The sequence below is a fragment of the Mauremys reevesii genome, linkage group 4 (genome assembly GCF_016161935.1).
Source record: "Mauremys reevesii isolate NIE-2019 linkage group 4, ASM1616193v1, whole genome shotgun sequence".
Taxonomy (NCBI): domain Eukaryota; kingdom Metazoa; phylum Chordata; order Testudines; family Geoemydidae; genus Mauremys; species Mauremys reevesii.
Genome location: NC_052626.1, coordinates 12642975 through 12663825, shown reverse-complemented (window position 1 = coordinate 12663825; position 20851 = coordinate 12642975). Strand labels below are relative to the sequence as shown.

Here is a 20851-nt window from a genome sequence, read left to right as displayed (position 1 = left end):
ACTACTGTTCCCATTTAAAACAAATGGGCAACTTAACTGGCAAAAGGGGAAAAACGTCACACAGACCAGTGAAAGTGAATGCAGTATCATAATATTAACCAGAAACCACTACTTTAAAGAGCCTGTGTTCTATTTAACATCATCATTAAAAGATGGCCATTAAGCTACAGGAGAATATTAATTATCCGGAGAGAAATTTAAATTAGACAAAGCGTGAAATTTCCATAATTGTTTTAATTACCTGCCCTGAAGACTAATCAAGGGTTTACACTGCTTGAGGGTTATTTAGCTTATTTAAATAGGAACACACAGAAAAATTATGGCCCTTCCCATCTTTCCAGAAGACTCTGCCTTGTATATTACTGCAGTGGCCAGAAGTCCTTATCTTGCCTGGGGCCTGGTCTATATTCAAAACTTGCATCAGTTAAGACGTGACTTTAATCTGATTTAGTTAGTTCAGCATAAATCCCCGGATGGACACACATAAGTAGATTGGAGCCATTTTAAAACAGATTTAGCTTAACTGAGTAAGGGATTGACTTCAACTAAAATCAATATAAACCAAATTTAAATCAATTTAAGACCATGCACTTGGGTTTTGACACCGGTTTAACTAAATCTGTTTTTAAACCAATTTAGAGATAAACCAGTGCAGTTCTAAATAAAGGCCAAGCATTAGACACTGTGTCTACCTCTAAGTCCCAGCACTGAAATGCTTATGATTTAGAAATACCTTCTCCACTCAACAAGTTTTTGCTTCTAGTACCAAACCTTCCCTTCTAAAGGTCATTACCTCAGTTCTCGCAGCAGCCATTTCCCACATTTACACAGAAGAGTGCGTTGTTAGAGTTTCTGATTATGGACATGAACATTTTCACAGAGGCACCACACTCCTGTGATTTCCTTGTGAATTCTAGGACATTGGCGGTTTTACTTAACCTTCCTGCTCCTGGGGTAATTAAATGAGAATCTCAGTTTTCATTTTTAAAAGTTTCTAGCCTTCACAGTTGCAGAAAAGAAGTTGAAAAGGTGACCTTAGGGCAGCCGAATGGCTGAGAATCCAGGTTTGTTTGGTTTTTGGTATATGATTTTTAAGGACCAGACTTGGGGTTTTTGAACATTAGGAGTTTGCAACACTACAGGTGTGCCTGTGCACTCTGCTATGACTGACTTTGGAGCTGCTCCTCCACCAGTCATCCAATGTTTTCATTGGCTCTTCACATTGAGGCCAAACCTCAAGGCAGAGCAAGCAGGAGAACAAGCATGCTTGCTCATACAGGAAAATCTGCCATAACAAATGCTTAAGGTGTACATCTCTAACCCCAGTATGTCAAGATTTAAGTCGGCACAGCTGCTGTGCAAAATCAGTGCACATGCAAAACTGAACTGTGTTACAAGTATCAAAAGAGTCAGTGTAAACAGAGCGCTTACAAAACCTAAAGGTTCTCCTAATAACCAAGCCAAGAAACAAAGTTCTTGTGCAACAACAACATTCTGGCTGGGAGAGGAGCAATCATGATGCGGCTGTAATTTTACCTTGGAGGAGATTTGCAGCATTTTGATCTGAGTCACCAGATAAGCTATTTTGTTTGCACAAAAGTGTTCTTCCCATCTCTGTGAGGTGTTTGGGCTTTTAACTTGGCCAGTTTTAGAGCATCTTCGTACCTGCCCATGTGACCCAGTCATGCCTTCTTACCAATGCTGTAAAAAGATGAAAACACCAGCCTCTCCTGTCAAGAAATTTCCTCAGCTGAGATACCCCCAAAGAACAGGAGGAGTAAGAATGCTCAGTGCTTCCGGCCTCTCTTAATATCACTGTGCCTGCCCTAGGTGATCCACTTTGGGCTGGAACCCAATACCTTTACTAACAAGGAGACGTATTCCCGCTGAAGGGAGCAAGAGTTACTTACAGAGTAAGATGCTCCTCACTGGGGCTAAGGGGTTCAGAAGCTGGTCCTTTCTGCTCTGGAATCCTGTACATTCACCTCAACCTACAAGCATTTTCAGGGACACCCAGATCACCCAGGTTTTTGATATAATGCTGCCCACCCCCACATCCACCACTGCCATTTCTCTACATAGGACTTGTGCAATGACTCTACCCTTCACCCTTTTGACTCTGGGTTCTAGAGTCCTTGTTTAGAGGTTTCTAACTCATTTCCAAGCAGTTTTATTTGGCTGACATCACTTCAGTCCTGCTCTCCAATGAGAGAGCATCTCCTGGACACTGCTCGACATGGCAGAAGGAACCCGGGAAACATCTTTATGGACTCTGAAGCAGACAGCGGTGCTAGAAGCTGAGCTGCATCCCATTGTGCTTCTCACTGGAAGCCTGCAACCTAGAGTAGTCTTTATCTGGCTTTTTTGTGTCTATCAGCCCATCATATCTTCCCTGCCCATGTTCTGATACTGCCAGTGTGTTACAGTTTGTTCAGTCTTCCTGATCCTCTATCTTTTTCAGCTCATGGTGTAGTCACATCCACAATCAGAAGATCAGTGAGTGAGACAGAATCTGCGTATTTCCTCAGTTCTCCAGGATGAGCATGTACCATAAGAGGGAAAAACCCCACTAGTAAACAGAGGCTGTGCTTTCCTTATTGGCTCAAGGGGTGCAATTATATCACATGCTACAATTCAAAATATGCAAAAGGTAGCGTTTTGTAAGCTTCAGTCATGCAAGGAGGAAATGGCTGGAAAAGACTAATGTCTTATTACAAACTAAATTTCTGATAGGAAGAAACCCAGGCATGAATTTTCTGTGAATTTCCCAGTGCAAACATGCAAAAATCTGTGTCTTGGGAGGCTGAATCCCCTATTTGCAACATTGGGATAATCCTATTGTGATTGGGATACTCAATGTTCTGTGAAGAGTGCATTTCACTTTGACTGAAACAAGGCAGTGGCCAGTTGTGCAAAAGCTGTGCAAAACGGTGCTTTATCTGTACTGTTGCTGATGGAATTATGATCTCTAGTCACTGATCAATACGCGTACTAGAGCAGTATTGTTGCAGTAAAGACTAGACGCTTTTCAGAAGCCACTGCCACGCCATTATTCAGTGTTTCCGTGAATGACTTTCCTATCGTGGATGTTATATATCACAGAGAACTCTACAGCTAAAGAATGAGGTATTGCAGGGTAAGAAAGAAATCCAACACGCTGTGTATCAGTTTCACTACAGGTGAAAGATTAGTGTTTCTCTATGGTGAATAGAGAAACATCCGAAGAAGTGGGTATTCTTGCATCCGAAGAAGTGGGTATTCACCCACGAAAGCTCATGCTGCAAAACGTCTGTTAGTCTATAAGGTGCCACAGGATTCTTTGCTGCTTTTACAGAACCAGACTAACACGGCTACCCCTCTGATACTTGATCTATGGTGAATAATGTATAAAGGTGAGTGCAAGTGCTGTCTCTTAGAGAAAAAGTCTGCAAATCAGGATGGGATGCCCTAAATGGATATGAAGAAATGTCTCCACAAGGATTAGCTTGAGTTCCTTTGTGGTCCTATGATCATCATCTGTAGTGGACAGCAAGGAAAGTGCTCTTGGATTCTAATGGTTTCATAGCACATTCCAGTTCCAACAACTATTTTCACCTTAAATAGCTGTTTGGAAAGATGAGCACTGGATTTATTCACCTTACCAACTCTTGGTCCACTACACTAAGACCACGAATATGGCTGCAATGGACAAAATATCTGAAAATATCCTTTAAGACAAGAGAGAGGCCAAAACATTCAAAGTTGCTTGCCTAAAATTTGGCACCTTAATTCATATTGCCTGGCTGTGATTTTTCAAAGATGTTGAACACCTGCTCTTCCCAATGACTTTAATGTGAGCTGCAGGACGAGACCACTTTCTGAAAAAAATCATCTGTGCCTTTACTCCACTGGGTGTTCAAAAATCTAAATTACCAGACTGACAGGAGCACTTGAAATACATATATGGTTTATAAATTAGGCCTTCAGTAGTTTTCTGATGCATAATGAAAAAATGGAATGCGCACTACGCAAATCAATCGCATGACTATTCTCAAGCTAATCTAGGTGTTTATTCAGCACACATGGCCATGGTACCTAATAAACTAATGCATGTTATACGGTATTAGTGTGGCTCCCAGTCCTTCAGCAGAAGGCAGATGTGGCTAGGACGAAAGAGATAAGCAAAAAATTAACAGGAATAAAGAGAGACAAGTAGAAACTGAAGAGAACACCAGGGCTTGGAAAGTTTACCTGACACCTACTAGCCAAGTGGTAGATCTGAAAAAAATTAGGAGCGCACCAGTGAGGTCCAAGTGAGCTGGTGAGAAATCAACCTTCCACCTTCTCTCCCCAACATTCATCTCCAGAGAAGTATGAGGGTGCTTGGATTTAGACTAGTGTACTGTTCTTAGAACCTATTTGGAGACTCCCGTGTTTCCTATCAGCTTATGGATATGGCTGCTAGGGATCTTGAATGTGAACCTTGAACTCCTCTAGCTACAGACTATACAGCCCAGGGTAACATTAGTGCTAGCGGTACTTAGAATTTCTGTTAGTGCCTTCCCTGCCATGGCAGCAAAACTCCTTACAAGCATTAACTTGACTAAGTCTCAACACTCTGGTGAAGTGCACAGGTATCATCTTCACATTTCACAGGTGGGGACATGGAGTCACAGACAGGGTAACTGTCTTGTCCCAAAAACCTCACAGCTCCCTACTCTTACTACTAGGCCATGCTGTCTCCCTGGTACTACACTAAACACCACACCGATGCTGTCATGGCAGCTATTTAAAATTTACCAGCAAGTTAGGCTTTTGATGAAGAACAGAATTCTGCAAAGGGCCCAATCAGAAGTGCAAACATTTGTTCTGAGTCCAGCTGAAAGTCAATGGAACACTGAGCCCATGCATTTCTCTTGCACAACTGAGGGTCTTTTAAATTATGCGCATTACCGAGCTACATGAAGCATAATGTTGTCCCTGTCAAACATGGATGTTCTATGTTTATTAAAAGAAAGTTCCATCTTAAAAGAGGAGTTTGCAGCTCTCTCATAACCTAAGCGGTGACTAAATGAACAATTCTCATTTGCTTCATGGCTAGCACACGTACAATGCCGACCATTGGCATTGAGTTCATATAGGCATAGGCAGTGACCTTTTTCCTTTACGTCTGTTTTACTTACTTGCAGCATAAAAATTCCTTTGCCAGTTTATTCACGCACTCTTTGCCCACATAGCTGGCTTTGAGAAGAAATGGTGTTGTTAGTATTGATTGGCACACTGATACAGTTAAAATTAAGATGGTTGCCAACAAATGCTACCATTCAGCCAAATATAAATATACAATGAACGTGTCTTAGACTTGTTACAGACTGGAATTTTAGATAGACTCAGACAGCTCGCCAGCCAATTTTATATCAAAGTAGAAGTAATTGACACTTCTGTAAATAAAGTGCTATTGGGTTATAAATTAGAAAGAAAATGAGTCTTACTGAATAAATAGGTTTGGATCTTTAATGTTTTGGCATCTTGGATTTGCCATGAGCAAATCAAGTGTTCCCTGTGTGTTGTCAAAAAAAAAAAAAAATCCAAAAAAAGAGATGCTTAGCATCCTTCCCATGCAAGTCTGTGCATGTAAAGAGTTCATGGATACTCACCTGTTTGAGTGGATAGTTCATGTGTGGTACCAACAAGAATGAACCCATGACAAATAATCCTAGTCTGACCCATTAATCTCTTAGAAATGGGCCTGATCCAAAGTTGGCTGGAGTTGGCAGAAAGACTGCCAAGTGACTGGATTTTAGCCTAAAGCTAGAGGTTCTCAAAATCCTAAAGCTGACATCGGAACTCAAACCTTCCCTTTGTGGCCATGTCTACAGTGGCAAAAAATTGGTCCCTTAATTGGCCACACTCCTCCCTCAGTGGTAGCTGTATTGCTAGACAAGGTTTGGGCATCTTTCCCATGGAGATCTCTATCACTTCTATTAAATGTTTGTACTATTGTAAGGAGGATGGGACCCTGGCCTGATTGGGGCCTCCAGGTGTGACCACAATATAATTAACAACAGAAGCAAGGGCTATTGAAAAAAGAATGCATTGCTGCCTAATGGGTTTTCATCTCTGCAGCACCAGTTGTTTAAGGCAAGTTATGGTTCTGATGTCCTAGCCATTTTTTTTTTTACTTGCATGACAAACACAGTTGAGTAGCTTTCCATTTTTTAAAACCCCTTTTAAAAAAAATTCACACTAGATTAGCACTAAGACAGTGGTACATATAACAAAGTTGTTACCACATGCCTTGAACAGCTGAAAGTTATCACATGGCTTCCAGTCTCATAACAGACAAGGAATTGAGACACTATTTGTCCATTTCCACCACTGCTTGTGCTCCAAGGGATTGATCTAAAGCTCACTGAAGTAAATCATCTTAGCGTTCGCACAATGTGCCTCAGGCGGCACGGGACCAGGATTCATCACCGAGTTTGGTCTGGTGGTTGAATCATTAGCTTCCCCAGCCCCGGCTGGGTACTGATGGGGAGTGCAAAGTGAACGCTGATCCATGTCCCGCCCTGAAGTCAATGGAAAGACCCCATTGGTTTCAGTGGGGTTTAGCTTAGACCCCAAAATGGGAGCTACAGTAATTACAAAATATTAAGAGCCCCCAACTTTTTACAATGTCAGTCTTTTTATTGAGGCATTCCCCCAGTGCTACTACGCCAATTACTGCATCTATCATTTTTAAAGTGCGGCAGTTTTCCTGAATATTCTGAGCCTGATCATGAGGAGGGCTGAATGCCTGCAACTTCCATTTACTTCAATGGAGTCTCTGATGCCCTGATCATCTCAGGATCAGGCAAACTAACAGGGCCCTCTACCATGTTACAAGCCAGAGGGAGATTACAGGGTAAATACAAGGTATGAATCAAGACCAACAGCACTGAGTGAATGCTAGAAGGAAAAAAAAAATCAGGGTATTAGTTTGGATAGTTAATGTAGATATTCCCAGAGCCCAGGTGCCCACTCTGCAAATACTTTAGCATGAATTTGCTAGCAGAAGTGTGCATGTAAACAGCAGCTTTTCAGTTAATACTGCACAATATTTCTAGAGTGAAACTGGGAATTCAGAACATCCAGTCAGTGATTGGAAAATACCCTGGGAACTTTGTGCGTCCAAAGCAGCTGGAATTTCAAATGCCTGCAGTGAACTGCACTTGGATTTACTAGAGGCCAAGGATTAATCTTCAATATCTGTTCAGCAAATAATGCTGAATATATTTAAGGCAGCTCACGCACATGTTGGTCAACAATCAGCAAACAGAAAGAAGGGGCAGTGGGAGGGGGAGAACCATCATAGGAATTAGATTAGAAGTTACTTGCCTGAAACTCCTACAACTAGGATTGTGTGCCACTAGGACTGCCAATTTTGGTTGGACGTATTCCTGGAGGTTTCATCACATGACAGTCTTTAATTAAAGATTAATCTAATTCCTGGAGACTCCAGGACACTGATACTCCGACCTCAGCGGTTCAGGAGCCAAATTAGCCAATCGCCATTACCTAAAAGAGCCACAGTTGTGTGAATTCACTATTGCAGATGGTACTATATATTCATATTTAAACAGTATGGTGAGAAATATTTAGTTTATATATGTTATTCTCACAGCAAAATGGCTGACCAAGTATTATTTTATCAATGACAACTGCTTAATAACATAGTAAAAGCATCGTGATTGGTTAATAATTATATCCCACTGTGTTTTAATATCATGTGCTGCAAAGATCTGCAGAAGACACATTAAAGAGCCACTTGTGGCTTGCGAGCCTCAGTCTGAGTAATACTGCTCCAGGACAATCCTGGAAGGTTGGCAACCCTATGTGCCACTTCTACACTACTAGAGTTTGTGGGCCAAACTTGGCCCCTCATTTACACCTGTGCAAGACTGTGGAAATGAAAACAGCTGAAAGGGAGTAACTGAGGGCAAAATTTGGCCGTCAGGGCTTTTTAAGGAACCGCCTCACACACACACTCACTCACTCCTGGCTATGTAACCAGTGCTCTTTTTTAAGAAAGAAACCTAACAGACCCAAATGCTGAGGTACAGTATCCTTGGCATTGAAGTTTTCAGTCCACATTTGCCTTTCTAGCTGCAGCAGCGCGTCTGTTTGCACTCTGCAAGCCATCTTCCCCACCAGAAGGCTTGAAAAGGCCCTTTGGCGGTGACACTGTAGAGCCTGTAAATTGACTCTAAACTCCAAATTTCTCTGCAGCCACAAAGTCCTGGCAGCCACACTTAGGCCGGATTGTCTAGCATGCGAGGACACAGCCCCCAAAGGACGTTACATAAAAGGTACATTATACTGGATTCTAACAGCAGGCCATGGCCTGTCCACGTATTTATATGGTGAGCTCTCAGTGGGTGGTCTAATTAGGAGACCGACCATTAGCTCTGTTACTCACGAGTCATGACCTGCACAGAAGTCCAGCATTAAGTTTGTAGTCCACAATATACTCAGTGTAACATACCGAATGTGGTACATCTATGGCTCAGCTGAGGAAATGCTTTATAATATCCTAATCAACATTAGGGCTGTGGCTTTCCTGTATCAGGTAGTAGGAAGCAGAGGTTCAGAAGGAACATTTATTAACACGTTGAAGAATGATGTGAGGAAAACAGGAAAGTCCAAGAAAAACTGTCCACTAGATTTTAAGTCGGGTATTTCATATCCGACATGGCTTTAATATACTGCCCTTCTGGGAGACAGAACTAGAATCTGAACATCAACAGATTTCCTCCTTTTAATTAGGTCTCCAGAGTTTTATTCTCAGCATCTTGAGAAATGACTTGGCCAAAGTTCTAGTCAGCAATGGCTAACCAGTTCCTTAGTATTTACATCAGACTTGACTGAGAGAAGCCCAGATAGTATCCAAACGATGTCAGCTGGATTTATTGCTCTCCGAGGCCCACACCTGATGATCACAAAAAGGCGCAATTCTGTCTGTGTTCTCCCTGCACGTAGGTCTGTGAGGAGTCCATGTCTGGACGATGAGCTAGGGACATGAGTCCCCTGCTCACGTACACGTAGCCGCAGTAGCACTGGTAGCAGTAACGTCAGCATGGAGTACCTACCCGCCAGTTTCAGGCTGGTTTGTACTCAGCCTGCCTCCACTGCTGCTACCAGGGCTATACAACTATTTATACTTTCATTAGCTTGATGAGAGCTAGCACGAGTATGCGTAAACAAGCTGGGGGGGAGGGGAATTGCACCCCTAGCTCATACCGAAGATACAGCCTTCAGCACAGAGCTGTTAAGAATCTCCCAGCTGTAATCAGAGGCGACACTTATCTACCTAGTAGGGCTACTATGAGGATTAGTGAGCTAATGTCTACACCAAGCTTAGAAAATGCACCCTGCTTGCTATCAGATGCAAATATGCACATTTTGACAGTTTGGAAGGGCAGGTAGCAGAACTGAACAGAGGAAGGAAATCCCTCACCACTCCCTGTATCTAGGCTCTGCAGAGGTAGGAAATCCCTCACCGCTCCCTGTATCTGGGCTCTGCAGAGGTAGGAAGACCTAGGACAGAGAATCCGGTCCAGCAAGAAGAGCTGGAATGGGGACAGGAACAAAGTTTTCTACAATGTGTGACCACCCAACGGTTTCTGTAGCAGATGCCTGAGGACAGGGTTCCAACAGCCAGATTTTGGGGGAGGGATTCACGCTCCTCACAATACAGAGCTACCTGTGGGACAGCAAGGGTGTAGGAGATACCAGGCACCAAGTCTCATGTGGCAATTTAAACTAAGTTCAGTATCATTCCCCATTCACATGTTAGAGGTCATTTAAAAAGGCAGCACATATTCCAGCCAACATTAACTCCCTAACAAACATCTGATTTAACTGAACAGGGCTTTAATGCGGGTTCTAAAGCTCCAAAGGGAAGCTAGAGTAGTAATATACTGTGCAAGGGACAAGTTGTCTATTGACTTTAATTTCATAACCAGGGCCGGCTACAGGCACCAGCGAAGGACGCAGGTGCTTGGGGCGGCCAATGGAAAGGGGCGGCACGTCCGGGTCTTTGGCAGCAATTCGGCAGCGGGTCCCTCACGGAGCAAAGGACCCGCCACCGAAGAATTAAGTAGTGTGGTAGAGCTGCCGCTGAAGTGCTGCCAATTGCGGATTTATCTCCCCTCCCCCGGCTTCACCGCTTGGGGCGGCAAAATATCTGGAGCCATCCCTGTTCATAACCCACCACCAGGCCTAGTCATATAAAAAAATTTGGGGAGGGAGAAGAAGGACAATTACTAAAAGAAATCCTATTTCCATCCCAAGCACTTGTAATAACAGAAGGTACATGTTACTCCCACGCTTATTAGAACTGAAGAGATTAGAGAGAATGAAGCGTCTGTTTTGGTCACTCTGTGCCTTTGCATTGTGGGCCTAGTCAGTTTTATTGTTTTACGAATGGGTAGCTCCTGTTTCATGTACTACCATGAGGCATTCCTCTGGGGGTAGCTCCCTACAGAGTCTTCCCAGTTTCCCAGTAGCCGCAGCAGAGCTGAACCAAACAAAGGGCGGAAGGCAGGAACATGCAGAGATGAGAACGGGTTGGAGGAAGAGAATAAACCCAATTATGTTTGTCACTGTCAGGCTCACTAAAAAACAAATCAAACAAACAAACAAAAAAACTACTTCTGAACATCAACAGGGGGTCAGGAAGATCAACTTTAAATTTCTTTTTAAAAGTTTGAGGACGTATTATTTAAAAGGTGCTCTGTCACAGAACTGGCTTTTTAAACTTCGTCAACCCTGTAAAAAATTCATGCTGACAGGATCCCTTTTAAGTTTTGCCTGTTAAATTGACTTCTTAAAAAAGGAAACTGTTTACTAACACACAGAGACATACACCCCTCATTAAAAAAGATTGCTGGTTGCAGTAATTTGCAAAGCAAGTTTCTAGACCTTTGATCTTTTCTTGGTCCTGGGGAGTCATGAAATGGAGTCACTCCTCAAAAAATCAGTCAACAGCAACTCAGTACATATTGCCTATGGTGAACCAGACATGATAAAACTGCCTATTTACAAGAAACCTCAAAGGAAGAAGTCCAGCTTTTTTCCGAGTTCCCTTCCAGCCACAGCTTCCTAATGGAACATACAGCATCCACCCCACGGAACAAACAAGTGTAAAGCATTTCAAATGTAAGCATGTGCCCTTCCAGGGGATAGGACATGAAGGAAACCAACAGCAGCTCATGAGAAGAGCTGGACTGATGGCCAAGGAAAGCGAGATTACTTTAATCATGGTAAGTTAACATTTCTGAGCACTAGCAGACGAACACTGGAATCCAATACACAATGTACACACCATCAAAAGTTTGTCTTGGAAGTGAACTCTAGAGCTGGATTAGTGTCACTGGTAACCTCATTCCCAATTTAGTCTCACAGTAAATTTGCCATTTTACCCTCTGATAAACATCAATAAAAGCTAAAATTCTTTCTCCCCCTAGTTATTTTCTTATTTTTTCAGTTTCGTATGCTCAGAGAACTGTGGATAACTAGCATTTTGCCTCCAGATATTAGTCAGTTACAGTATATGCTATCACATTTCAAAACTCCTAAAGAGGAATGCACTAGAATGATCACACTTTTACAGCAAAGTCACAAGACCAGCACTACATACTTGAATTCCTAACCCAAGGCAAGCTCATAAGAGAACGTACTGTGCATTAGAAGGATGACTTAATGCCAGGAACTGTTATAAGAGAAAACATGCTTAAAATACAAATGTCTTCTAATGGGAGAAAGGGGGAAAAGGTAAATTATGTGAAATGCTATATTACCATACTTGAATGTCAGATTCTAGCCCAAAAGAGATCCTAAGAATTATGTGCGCCAATATTAGGATTCAGATCTTTTAAAACCCTAAATTCCTCTTGTAGACAGAATTTTTCTGCTAAAATTCACATTATAACCACTGCATCGGTAAGCAGGAAGATACTTCCAAATACATTTAAGATCAGATTTGCAAATTTCAGTGCAAGGATAGCACGGAGCTCTGACATGCAGTTCTCACCTAACACTTCCTCTCCCTGCCTGCTTTCCAACTTCTAACCAAAGCACTGTTCAGTTTGCAGAGAAGAGATCACTCTTGGGGTCTACAGACAAAATTCACCGCTGCAGAGGCCGAGCACAAGGACTGCAAATCACTGAAGTCCCATTCAGGCTCTGTTGGCCCCACTTAACAGTTGCGTTGGCCCTCCACACAGAGGTGAGTTTCATCCCATGAGGACTGAGCCTTTACAGTATGCAGCAGTAGTCCACAATGAAAGCTAATTAAATGCAAGTTATTGGGTGCAATACAGGAGTAACTAGGAGAAATGTGCATTATGGTAGAGGTCAGACTAAATGACCATAATGGTCCCTTCTGGCCTAAAAGATATTATTTCTCTCACACATGCAGAAAACCATAAAAAAAATAGTATGCAGTTTGACTATCAGCCCCTACATTTACATACAGGATATTCAACACAGTAACCTACAGTCATTGATACAGAACATAAAGGCTACAGGTGCCTCAGAATCACAGGGGTGGTTCCACCATCATTTATAAAACAAAGGCAATGAGTGAATTCTGTGTAGTTTCCAGACATAATTTAGTCACACTTCCTTTCAGATTGTTTCCCCGCCCATCAGTATGATAATACGGGACCTAATCCACTCAACTGCTCTTTGGGCCTCTGAATGTTAAAGGGACATTATCAGATATAATTTCTAACTGGCTAGATTAGGATGAGTCCAAAATCATTTCAGTACCACACCCGCCTCCTGCTGTGGTTTTACAATCACATTTTCCTGTTTTCCAGTGTGCTTTCCCCCTGTTCCCCACACAAACAAAAAGGGGAAACTGACTATTGAAAATCAAATGCAATATACTGAACAATGACAAGGTCGCTCTCTCCCCCCTCAGTTATTATGATCTCAGTTGAGAAACATGTTTTCAGACAGAAGTGATTTTTAAAGTTGGCAGTGTCCCTTTCCCATTTATAAATTCAAAAAATAAATTCAAACACGACAACCAAAATCCCTTTCTTCCTATCAGAATTTTAGAAGATGTTTAAAAAAAGTAGCATTCAGGTGATATAAATCAAGACTATCCAGTCCAGGAGGCTATATTAAAATTTGATTTAAAGCAGTCACATTATATTGGTTCGGTCAGTAAGCATGAATCAAAAATACAATCTTCGTCTTTAATATTTACTGCTACATAATGACATGGGGCCAAATCCTGTTCTCATTTACACCAGTGTAAATTAGGAGTGGTTCTTTGAAGTCATAGGCATTAATCTAGATTCACAATTTTGTACCTGCCAAGCAGAATCTGGCCCATATTTTCAACTTACATAAGCGTGACAGAGAACTTGAGGAAATGAAATGCTGTCCTGAACAATTAGGCGAAGCTCCGACAGAACGCTGAAAGACAAATACGCCCTTTGGAAGCTCTGGAGCAAAAACAAAGTTACAAACAGACAGTAACTAATTATCCTGATTAAATCTCGTAAGAATTCAAAAACCTGACCTAGCCAGACTGTAATTGGGAGCCAAGGTGATATTTGTGTGTGTGCTGTCTGCAAAAGAAAGAATCACACCCTTCCCTCCCCCCACAAAAAAGGGAAGGGGGGAGATTTAAAGTCTAACGTACCCTTAAGGGATTCTGTCGACACTAGCTAAAATTAGACCACAATGAAAGTCAAGTGCTCTGAGCAGATATTCACATGACTCAAGTGGCTGGCTACATTTCTAAACTTGCAATACTTACAAATTTTTAGCTGTGTTCATGGGAAATACTAGGTTTCTTCCCCCAAACACAAAGAACAGCCAGACAGGTTCAAAACCACCTATTTTTACATGAAGGGAAGTTAAGAAAGAACGAAAACAGAGTCCCTGTCAGGGAGCACGGTGTATAATCTCTCTCCTCTGATGCAGACTTCAAATACTGAGAACAAGAATGGCTGAAGTCTACTCACACAGGGTACATCCAGACTACTCGTCAGATCGGCGGGTAGCGAGCAATCTATCGGGGATCGATATAGTGTGTCTCATCTAGACGCAATAAATCAATCCCCAAACGCGCTCCCATCAACTCCGGAATTCCACCAGGGAGAGCGGTGGTAGCGGAGTCGATGGGGGAGCCACGGCCGTCGATCCTGCGCCATGGGGATGGGAGGTAAGTTGATCTAAGATACGTTGATGCTATTCCCGTAGTTGAAGTTGCGTATCTTACATCGATTCCCCCCACCAGTGTAGACCAGGCCACAGAGAGCTCTGGGGAGCACATGAGACAAAAGTGCACTGCAGCTTCCTGGCTTTGTACAGCACAGGCAAGGCTTGACGGCCATGCAGGGAGACCTGGAAGGCCCATCAACGACCTCCCCCAACACTGCAACTGCAGAAAACAAGGTGCATTGTTTACTCTGTGTATTAGAGTAGGGCCTGGACATTACACTAAGGACTGTGTAAACAGAGTAAACCACAAGGGGTGCACTCACCTGATCAAACATGGACACTCCTTTTCCTCCCTCAGAGGAAGACAGCCCATTTCCTCCCTCTCTGCTCCTCCCCCACCCTGGTACCTACCAGTATGGCCCAGGGGATATTCAATCTCAAACCCAACCTTGGTAATCAATCACTTTGACTTTGTGCATGAGAGAGAGTCACCACCATTAAGTATCCAATCCCATTCACACCCAGAGATACCAGTGTTATATAGACAAGCTCCCTTTCCAAGTGTGAATCCTGATTTGGTGAGCCCCTTCCAGGGGGGAGAGGAAATCCAGAGAAAGAACACTAGAGATTAAATTGGTCTGGGGATTATTTAAATGACACCATTATATCACTACTCCAATTTGCTTTAGCGCATCCGTGCTTTGGCCTTGCATTTCGTCCCATTCTGCTGTCTCCTGCAAAAAGCAGTCCTGTATCCGGCCTTCAGAGTACAAGCGCTGGGTGCTGCATCATTTTTATAACTGCATGTCACAGAGTGCACATAAAAATAAAGGAGTTCAGTAGAAGCGTATGCACATAAAATACAAACACAGATTTAAAGAGGCTCTACCCAGCCTTCAGAAAACCACCCGGCTTCTCCGCCAGCCACAAAGAGCCTGATCCATCTTTCAGTGGATTTCAAAGGGCTTTGGAGCATGCCCTAGCAGAGTTATTTTCTTCCAGGCCAGAGCTGGATATCTAGGACCAGACACTGGCACCAATTAGCCTAAGGCATGTGTAGGAGAAAAGGGATTCCATCAACACTGATCTATGGGATCTCTCTCCAAAATTAGACATCACATGGTTCAGAAAGGGGCTAACAGCAGGTAAGTGTTAAAACAAAGGGAAGAAAGGGTTTTGATGGGAGAGGAGAAGGTAAATGCTGGGAGTATAGTGTACAACTTCTGTGCTATTACAGCAGAAAAAAAGGAATCCAGAACCAAACTCACTCTTTCCTCTGATTATCTGGGGTCTGTGGATATTTCCAGATTCCCAGTCTCAAGCCCTGGGCCTGATCCTGGAGAGGCACAAAGTGACCTGAAAACTCTACCTGAGGGTTCTCTTGGCAAATGAACTTAGGTCGGGGAGCTGATGGGATGGGTACACAACTGGAACTTGCAGATCCCAAGCTGGAGGAATAGTCCTTAGGGACCATTCTAGCCCGCACGAGTTAGAGTAGCTCTGGGGTGGGACAGACATGAAGTAGTAAGAGAACAAAAGTCTAATGAAGCAGTTTCACTCTGGTCAGCACAGGAGCAAGCGTGGTGCAAAGATGGCCGAAAGCCACCTTCCCCTCCCCTCTGCATGCCGCTGCTGTGGATTGAGTGCTGTGTATCTGAGGGTGCCTCTCATAGGAGGCTACTGTATTAAGTCTCCTAAATAAATACACATGCTGGTATAAGATGCATATTCTTTGACTCACAAAGGCAGTGTTAGGAAGAGAATGTGGTGCACTGCAGCAGGAATTTTTCAATTCCACTTAGCAGGAAATGCCATGCTGAAATATGAAAGGGAAATGTACCTGTAATCGAGATTTCCTAACAGTGTTATCCTTCAAAAGCCATAACAACCCCATTTGGGGGTTAGGTTTCTTCAGTCCTATAAAAATCAGGAACTGTTTGGCATATTAACAAATTCCCCAAGTCCCACATGCATCCTAGAGAGAGAGATTATTTTACATATACATGCCTACCTTTATCCCAAATTGTGAAACGCAATTTCCAAAGGGACAGAGAAACGTCAGATCTACAGAACATGTTGCCTTTGGGGGACATGTGGGAATCTCTGCAGCATGCCACAGGACAGGCGACATTTTGTGCAGTATGTAGAGCAAATGAAGCCTCCAAGGCATGAAAACAGGATAGATTTATTGACTCATGGAAAATGCCCTTAGAAATGACTTCATTCAGATAAACAGGGTGAGACAAAATGAGGCTCGTGAGCTCTGCTGTTGACCCAGTTCTAACCATCCACACTGCCACGCGAGTTGCACTATGGGACAGAGATCCAGAGTGTAACAGAATTATTGTCCTGGGAGGAATGTTATTTCTTTAGTTGCTGTAACAGCAGTGGTGCTGCTGCATTTTGAGAAAAAGCGCAAGCGAGCGAGCATGTTTGGTGGTGGGAAAGCGTTTGCTCCCCTAAGGAAATAGTCACCCAGCTAAAGAACAGATGTCTAGCGAGGTCAGGAGTAGACAGACTAGATCTAGGATAAAGGCTCCCCAATTGTACAGACATAGGACCCTTCAAACACCTCCATTTGCATCCTTAGCTTAACAGGGCTTTCCCCCACCCAGGGGCGGCTCTAGGCATTTTGCTGCCCCAAGCACGGGTGAGGGCTCTGACTGCAGGTACTAGCTCTGGGGTGGGGCTGGAAATGAGGTGTTCGGGGTGCAGGAAGGAGCTCTGGGTTGGGGCAGGGGGATAGGGTGCAGGAGGAGGTGCAGGCTACGGGCAGCGCTTACATCAGGCAGCTCCTGGGAAGCTGCCAGCATCTCCCTCCAACTCCTAAGCAGAGCCACGACCACATGGCTCTCCGCACTGCCCGCACCTACAGGCACCGCCCCCTCAGCTCCCATTGGCCGCAGTTCCTGGCAATGGGAGCAGCTGAGCTGAAGCTGGGGGCAGTGCGCAGAGTCCCCATGGCTGTCCCTCCACCTAGAAGCCAGAGGGAGATGCTGCCAACTTCCCGGGAGTTGCACGGAGCTGGGTAGGAAGACTGCCTGCGGCGCCAACTGGACTTTTAATGGCCTGGTCAGCGGTGCTGACCGGAACCACCAGGGTCCCTTTTCAACTGGGACATTGTGGTCGAAAACAAGACACCTGGCAACCCTACACTAAAAGGTCTGTCTTCCCTGCAGAGTTAGCCCAGGCTCTTACTCAGGCGTTGCCCCTCTCCCTCTCCCATCCCACCCATCACCCTCTCTGCCAGCTTTAGCTACTTTCAACTCACAGCTGGGGACATGGGCTAAAGCCAGAGTTCCATTTTCACTCAGACAGAAGCTAGGAAGCAGAGAGAGAACTGCACAGTTTGTGGTTACATCACACTCCCTATACAGTGAGTTTTGTTGGCTCACTCAGCTTAGTGGAAAATGCTTCCACATCAGTAAGACTAAAACCTGGACCTTCAGTGGCTCCATTGGCACAGCAGCATCTGAACGAGAGGTCCCATCATACGTGCTTTGGAGAAAACAAACTAAACAGATTAAACTACCTCTCAATGTTCTCTGTAGCACCTCAGGGAAGTGAAGCTTCAAACAGCAGAGCTGAACCCTCTGACAATGTCAAGAGAACATAACCAGACACAAATTACATACCACAGCTCATGGCCCATGCCTCCCAGAGATGGGAATCAGACACAACCGCCATGTTTAATCTTTAACAACAAGAAAAGAGCGAGATCAGGACCCAAGGGGTTTCTTTATACAACCCCAGCTGCCTCTGTTCTCTCCAAGTTGAATGCCCCCATGTAACATGAGGAAACCAATGAAGAAAAGGAGAAGTGAGATTTAAGTTAGATACTGGGGAAAACTTTTTAACTCTAAGGGTAATTAAGCTCTGGAACGGGCTTCTGAGGGAGGCTGTGGAACCCCCATCACTGGAGGATTTTAAGAACAGGCTGGACAAAGACCTGTGAGGGATGGTCTAGGTTTACTTGGACCTCAGAGCAGGGGGCCAGCCTGGATGACCTCTTGAGATCCCTTCCAGACCTACATTTCTATGGAAAGAGGCACTTTTGTGGTGCAAGGTGCTATGCCTCTCGGAAACATCCTGTACTGGGGACAGAGCAGGGAAATCACTCTTTTTGAAGTCACCCAGCCCTACCCAAAGAATAATCAGACTGTCAACTCCAGGCTGTGCCTGCACTAGGGATCTGTGCCTGCTATGGCCATTGGTGATGTGCCATCAGTGAAAACCTCTTGCAAAGGTCAGCAAAGCCTCTATAAATTCCAAATGGCACCAGTGCATTTTATCCCTGCTTGAAACCGGTGCAAGCACACGTTGCAGCCTATAGCAGCTTTGTTTGCCTATGCAGGGGTTTTGCATTAATACTGCAGACCCTGTCGCTGGCCACCATTGGTGGAAATCCTCAGGGCAGACAAGGCCACAGATTATCAGAGCCCTCCTCCTGATTAGCCCATGGAACAATCTTTCTCTGCCATTCCACAAGTGTGGGAATGGCCCAGGACAGGGGCTCTGCCTAATCAAGACAGAATGGAAGCGTGACCCCAAACAAAGAGTTGAATGGTTTTAATTGTTATTCTGCCCCTGTGGACAATGAACTAAGGGCATCCATGCAAGGGGCTAACCATCTCTCCAATTCTGGTGGCAGAACAGATAGTCTCTATGATCTTTCTGGTACCAAAAGAGTCTCCAGCATCCAAGTCAGTGATTCAAATGCTGCTTTAAAATGTAATGGAGGAAAAGGAACCCTTACATTCAGGTGCTGGAGAGCTTACAATGAGCTATACCATCATCAGGTGGATGGACTAGGAGAAGTCTTGAGGTGCCTTCTGGCCCTACATTTCTATTATTCTGTCTCCTCAATACCTCCTGCATGGTGCAAGCAGGAGACAAGCCAGTTCTCTCATGCTCTACCAACCCAAGCCAAAAACATTGCCTGGCCTTATTAAAACTACAGGAGAAGTTCTGTACAGGGCTACACTAGTAAATCAAGACATATCCCCAAGATCAGGTGGATCATGGCAGGGAACAACCGAGACACATGCATTGCAGAGGTATAAATGACAAATAAAAGGTCTCATTCTAAATACACTCCTCCTCTCCCCTAGCAGTGTGGTTAATACTTCCCTCCTCTGTCTGTGGACCTGAACGCAGTAGTCCTCCAATTGAAAGGCAGACAGCCTTTCCATAAGCCAACTTCCACTGAGTGGGCTCAGCACAAATAGGGACACTCCTGGAACCCCTTAACCAGCAGCTGTGCTTATAGAATGCTTTTTAAATTTCAGTTTTGAAGCAAACTTCCTCCCGTTAATGTGTCATTTACTCCTTAATCCCCAGGAGCACATTGGTTATCATGGAGAACCTCTTACCAATAATCTATGTGCACAAAAAGGCAAGGAACATGCATGGTCAAATGGTGATGACCTAAGAACTAGGATCACATACCCGTACAGCAAAACCCACAGGAATCTGCTTAGATCCTAAAAAAATAATGTGCCCGCTGTACTGGTATCTGCTTATATTATTTTTTTATGCAACGGGGTATCAAAATGCAGTGGCCACAGTTCGGAAGTCAGCAATTTGACACTGCAAAAACAGTAAGAAGTCAGCCAATTTTTACAACACAGGGCTATCCGCAATGCCACAGCCTTCCCCTGTGTTTAAGCCAGGAACAGGAAATATGTGCGGGTAGATAGTTGTGCCATATATGTTGACAAATGTAGATTTTTTTAAAACAGTGACTATTTTGTGAGAGAATTTCAAGACAACCAATCCACAAGTGCTGCTGGTTGCAAGCGTGCAGAAGTGCCGGCTTGTGGGAACAGGCACAGGTGTTTCCTTATGGCAACTTGCGGTTCTCAAGTGACCGCCTTCTTCCCATGCAAGGGGAAACTAAGCTTTCAGTTACAGAGTCCCACAAATAATGAAAGCAGCATGCTTGCAAATGCTGTTTAACAAAACCAAATCCCCACACACTGCCCTACTCCCTTTATTTCTCAGGCTCGGTCATTTCTGAACAGCAGCTAGAATTGCTGAGGAGCACGCTAGCAGTTATTTCTTTGTCCAGGATTGCGAGTTCATTATGTGTCAAGTTTTTCTGTTCTCGTAGATGTATGCAAGGTCTCAGCTTATATCTTCTACAACTGATCCACTCTACATGGTGATTTGAGATGCACATGGTAAGTGTTCATGTACGGGAAAAACACATTTCTGACTGAAGAACAGGAAGTGTTCAATGCTTAACAACCTACTGAATAGATGAATACACCATCAGTGCATATAATGTAGCAATGTTTCTTTTCCATTCGGCCCTTCCCGTCTCCCTTTCCCCCTCCTCCACGTTAGAGAGAGGATAGTCAAGTGATCCTCACACATAGTTGGAGAAGTCTGGAAACTAAGGCCCCAATGCAGCAAAGCACTTGGCTTTCAAGCATGCGAGCAGTCCCACAGAAGTCAAAGGAGATAACCCCTGCGAGAATGAAAATCCACGCCCCAGTGCTAACTGCTGAAATTGTTCTCTTTCTGGTATTCTTCCAGATGTGAAATCACATCTTTCTATCCCCAACACCTAGCATGAGGAGATCCTGTTCCATGACTGGGGCTCCTAGGCACTACACCTAGATGTTTTCCTGAGTGTCTGGCTGGA

The 20851-nt window shown here is 44.0% G+C and overlaps 1 protein-coding gene across 4 annotated transcripts in view; it reads right to left on the bottom strand.

Annotated features, from left to right (window-relative positions):
* Positions 1-20851, bottom strand: part of DAAM1 (dishevelled associated activator of morphogenesis 1) — a 167219-nt gene that overhangs the window by 120772 nt on the left and 25596 nt on the right. The window contains exon 1 of one of the 4 annotated variants that reach the window (XM_039536592.1): positions 13380-13462. The exons of the other annotated variants lie outside the window; for them this stretch is intronic. The gene's annotated coding sequence lies outside the window, so the exon portion shown is untranslated. Of the gene's footprint in view, positions 1-13379; positions 13463-20851 lie in introns of those variants that run through there. 4 annotated transcript variants of the gene reach the window in all.